We start from the raw sequence: 5,207 nt of genomic DNA, 5'->3' as shown, positions 1-5,207 counted from the left end.
CAAGATTGGGAGTAAATTTGGAAAAACAGGAAGAAAACAATTGATATCAGGGAAAACTATCAGATACCAAAAGAAGAAATTAAAGAAAGGAGTTAATTAAATTGAGAAATTGAATAAAACTTCCAATAAATAAATAAAAGAAGCAATTTGTGTTTCCACAACCTGATTAAAGAACTGCAAATTCTGACTGCCAGGCTTTAAGTCCTATAATAATGGGGATTTCATCAGCCCAAGGAAAATATTCCCTTGCTTACTCATCATGCCAAAGAATCTTTTCAGAGCCCCCTTTATGTCTTTGTTCCTGAGGCTGTAGATAAATGGGTTCAACATGGGTGTGACTACAGTGTACATCACTGAGGCTGCTGCACTTGACTGTGAGCTGTGGGTACCAGCGGAGCTGAGATACACACTTAGGCTTGTACCATAAAATAAGGAGACAACCAAGAGGTGAGATGCACAGGTAGAAAATGCTTTAAACTTCCCCTGAGCTGATGGAATTGCTCCTATGGAGGACACTATCTTAGAGTAAGAGTAAAGGATCCCAGCCAGGGGACCACCACCTAGTACCACAGTTGCAAAATAAATCACAGTGTTATTAAGAAATGTGTCAGAACAGGCAAGTTGGGTCACCTGATGGAGGTCACAGAAGAAGTGGGGAATTTCCAAAGCTGTACAGAAGGACAGTCTCAAAACCATCAAGCATTGTAGCAAGGACCCAAGAACACTCAAGATCCAGGACACTAGAACCAGCAGTCCACAGAAATGGGGGTTCATGATGACCATGTAATGCAGGGGGTGACAAATGGCCACAAAGCGGTCATAGGCCATCACAGTCAGGAGGAAATCATCTAACCCTGCAAAGAGTAGAAAAAAATACATCTGGGTGATGCAGCCTGCATAGGTGATGGCTTTGCTCTGTGTCTGGATGTTCAGCAGCATCTTTGGGATTGTGGTGGAGGTGAAACCGAAATCTACCAAGGACAGGTTGGAGATGAAGAAATACATGGGGGTGTGGAGGTGGGAGTCTGAGATGACGGCCAGGATGATGAGCAGGTTTCCCAACACAGTGGTCCAGTACATGGAAAGGAACAGCCCAAATAATATGGGCTGCAGTTCTGGTTCCTCCGATAGTCCCAGGAGTAGGAATTCTGACTGTCTTGTAAGGTTCCCTGCTGCCATGAGGTGGTGCTGACTTTCAAGAAGGAGAAAGAGAACCAGTGTTATTTTTATACACACCTGCATTATTCACACACCTCTAATGCTGCAGTTTATGTTTTTTTCTAAAGAAATTAATTTCATATTTTTGGGAAAGATCTATTGTGCTCTAGGAGTTTTCTGTGTCATCTCAGAGTAGAAATTTTTGTTCCAGTCTGTTTTTCTCCTAAGGTGTCTGGTATACTACAGTTTTAATTAGAAATATTTCATGTATTTCAGGAATACAAATTGAGTGCTGACCATGTTTTCGGCACTGTCTGGACTGTGAGTGGAGGTGCTGAAGAATGCAGGTCCCTACACATCAATACTGGGGAAAGAATATGGAAGCAAATGGTGGAAAGAAATTTAACGTTACAGATGGTAACAGATCCAATGGAGAAAGTGAAAGCAGGTCTAAAGGAGAAAGTTACCAGGCTATTGTATTTTCCATGGGTTTTTAGGCAAGACCTGCCAACAAGGTGACATTTGAGCCCATAACTCAATGGGGGAAGAAAGGGAGATCAGGCTTATGTGGGCAAGTGTGTTCCCAGCAGAGGGAATGGCCAGTACTAAGGCCCTAGGGAGAAGTTGCAGGGGTTTAGTGATTTATTCAAAGTTGATATCAGAGTATGCGGTGGACCTTAGTTATAATTTTTTCAGGTTACTTCTAGTCAGTGGTTCTTAACCAGAAATGGTTTTGCTCCCATGGTATCTGGCAATGCCTGAAAGGATACTGCTAAACACCTACAATTCACAAGAAAGCACCTTCCCCCTGACCGCACCCCCCAATTATTTTCCAGCCTCCAAAGTCAACAGTGAGAAGTTGAGAAAACCTGTTCTATAGAATCACTTCAATCAACTTCAATATGCCTATGAACCAACAGGGATCCTACCAGAAATGCAGAATCTGACTGAGCAGGTCCTATTGTGCTCAGAGACTCTGCCTTTCTGTCAACCTCCCAGGTAGTGTTGATGATGCAGGTCCTGGTCTGTGGACTGCACTCTGTGTAGCACGGCTGTGGTTCTGTGTTAGGGTCAGGTATAGTGCGTTAGGTCTCATGACCCAAGTAGTGTTTTTACCCGTAGTTTTGAAGGAGTAGCGTATAAACTCCCTCCAGACACTATAAATTCTGAATCTCTGAGACAAAATTTCAGAGCACTTCTGAAAATGACTTTGTAGTGGGTAGAATAAAGGCCTCCAAAGATGTTCAGATCCTAATCCCCAGTACCTTGGAATAAAATTTGTTTTTAAAGCAAGGGGGAAGAGGTCAGCAGATGGAACAGGGCTGTTAATCAGCTGACTTTTAAAAAAAAGTTTTATTTATTTAGTTTCAGAGGGGAAGGGAGAGAGAAAGAGAGGAAGAGAAACATCAGTGTGTGGTTACTTTTCCTGCACTTCCTACTGGGGACCGTCTTGCAACCAGGACTTGTGCCCTGATTGGGAATTGAACCAGTGACCCTTTGTCTCACAGGCTGGCACTCAATCCACTGAACCATACCAGCCAGGGCTAATCAGCTGAATTTAAAGTAGGAGATGACCAGGATCATATAGGGGCACTAAGGTCAGCACAGTGCTCCCCTAGAAGCAGAGAGGGAGACCAGGAGAAAACTCGACACTGATGGCTTCCATGAAGGAGGAAGGCCCCAGAGCCAAGGAATGCAGGTGGTCAGAATACAAAGTGGAGATAAGGAGAAAACAGATTCTCCTCAGAGTCTCTAGGAGGAATTCAGTCCTGCAGGCACCTTGAGATTAGCCAGCGAGCCATTCCAGGCTTCTGATATCTGGACTTGTTCTAGCACATAATTGTTTCTTTTAAACAGCTCCTGTGGGCATATTTTACAGCAGCAATAGAATCTAACAATAAACTGTCCTGATGGAACTGAGTTTCAGCTTCTCAATTCATTCATCAGTTTGCTTAGGTAAGGGCATTTTATGTTGAAAACCCACATGAAATAGAAAAGATATTTTAAATTGATTTTCATGTTAGCCACCCCAAGAGCTGGTGCAAGGAAGTCCTCATTGCATAAATGTAAACATGGAGAATTATGGTGGCTTTGTGTTAGGAAGATTTAAAGTACAAAGTGTGACCTTAAATAATTCATCACTTAATTGTAAAAAATTTGTTTCTCAGCACCATGTGCTCATTGCCTAGAAGTTGGTCAGTCCTCAATTTATATTCCTCAAGTGTATGACAGAATTTCTCAATTACAAAATAGAATAATGTCGACTTGGGGAAAAGACTGAGTGTGGGATAGAAATTCTTATTAACTATTCCAACAGAGAAAGTAACTGAGTAATAAACTCTAAAATATATGCAGCCTCACCAGATATGAAATCATTGAAATGAAATAATTTAGTGTTCCTTTTTAGACTTATTAAATATTTCTTATGTGAATAAGCAGCATGAGAGAAGATACTACAATGTCTGTCTCACTAACTGCTGCTGCCAGGTGCTGTCTACCTCTACTGGTTGAATCTTTTCAATGAACACACAACACGCTCAAATGCACTGTGTCCTAGATATTTATTACAAACACTCACTTCACTGCACTGCTCTCCACCCCTAATACTTTATTACTTCTCCCTGAATAAGACCACTCCTCAAGAATGTTTTCATTTCACCACAACAATTTTGTACATCTCACTCATTCTAAAGTGCCTTCCAACTGGACTTCCATTCACATCACTTAATTGTCAAACATGGTCCCTCTGTTGCAGACTCAAACAGCATTGTTAATGTATTCAATAAATTATTATAAATCGATTACTTGACCAAGAATACAGACATGGTAATCTCTGGTCTTGGGGCTCAGCTGATTAGGTTTGCAGTGCCTCAGGTAAAAGTTCTCAGGTTCCAGCTTCTCTGACCCTTTCCTGATGTACCTACCAGCCTCTCAGACTGCCCTGGATGGGTTTTCTGAAAGGAAGGACTCTGCGTGCCAGTCAGAATTGCTCCTTGGATGGTGGATGATGGAGACTGAAGTTTTGTCTCACTGAAGGCAGCAGGAAGGAAAGAAGCATCAGCTCCTGAACCAGACTTAGGAATTGCAGTGACAACCATGTCCTGTACACCAATGTTGCAAAAGCTTGGGGACTGCACAGGGGAGAGATTTGCAGCTCTCTCTATATCTGCATGTCAGGCACATTTCCCTTGTGTTATTCCATCCTCTGAGCATGTGGTTTCCCTCTGGGCCTCTGGAATAAACACAAAGAATTTTTTTCTAATGATTTTTTGATCTCAAGAAACCAGGTTGGAAGTCAATTGAACTTAGTTTTTATGACTCTTTGTCTTGGATGTCACCTGCTTCCCAGAGGTCTAACTCCTATTGCCTTATCCCAACCCTGACTTAGCATTTCCTCCAATGTCTGAGACTAAGGAACCCATCAGAAACAGGTCTTGTTGACCCTTACCGCACTGATTTGTGGTGGGGACACAGCCCTGATGTCTGCAGAGCATTACTATCCCCCTTCAATGACCAGGGAGCTGGGTTTCTTTGACAGGCAATCCTGACCACCACACTCTTTTTCACAGTCTGACACATTTGTCGAAATAATTAGGGATTTTGTACATATTTCATAAATTAAGAGCTGTCATTAAGTACATATTACAAGATATCTATTAATTATAAGAGATATGTTTCAATAGTTTAATGCCATGTTAACTGAACTTAGTAACTTCCAGACTTCATCTGATTTAATTTTTTGAAAAGTCCATTCTATAAGGTATTACTATTATGAACTTCATTCTCATTTTGGCCTTTAAGGGGTTTATAGTTTGGTCAAAGTTATGAACTAAGTGAGAGATGGGTCTTGTCAGGTTGCTTCCAGTTTTCAAACTCTAGGTCAGTAGTTTGGTTTTGCCCCTAGAGATATTTGGCAATTGTTAGAGGGAGGCTACTCAGCATCTACAATATCCAAAAGAAATAATTATTCCAGCCCTATTGTCAACATGAGAAGGGGACAAAGCCTATTGTAGATCACCACTCCTCCAACTTCAAGGTGTGTGTAAGTC

At 41.7% G+C, this 5,207-nt stretch overlaps 1 pseudogene; it reads right to left on the bottom strand.

Annotated features, from left to right (window-relative positions):
* Positions 1 to 204: 204 nt before the first annotated feature.
* On the bottom strand, positions 205 to 4,216 carry LOC119045339 (olfactory receptor 7A10-like; annotated as a pseudogene).
* Positions 4,217 to 5,207: the final 991 nt, after the last annotated feature.

The sequence above is a fragment of the Artibeus jamaicensis genome, unplaced genomic scaffold (genome assembly GCF_021234435.1).
Source record: "Artibeus jamaicensis isolate MK-2021 breed Jamaican fruit bat unplaced genomic scaffold, CSHL_Jam_final contig_477, whole genome shotgun sequence".
Lineage (NCBI taxonomy): Eukaryota > Metazoa > Chordata > Mammalia > Chiroptera > Phyllostomidae > Artibeus > Artibeus jamaicensis.
This window is presented reverse-complemented; position numbering and strand designations above follow the sequence as displayed.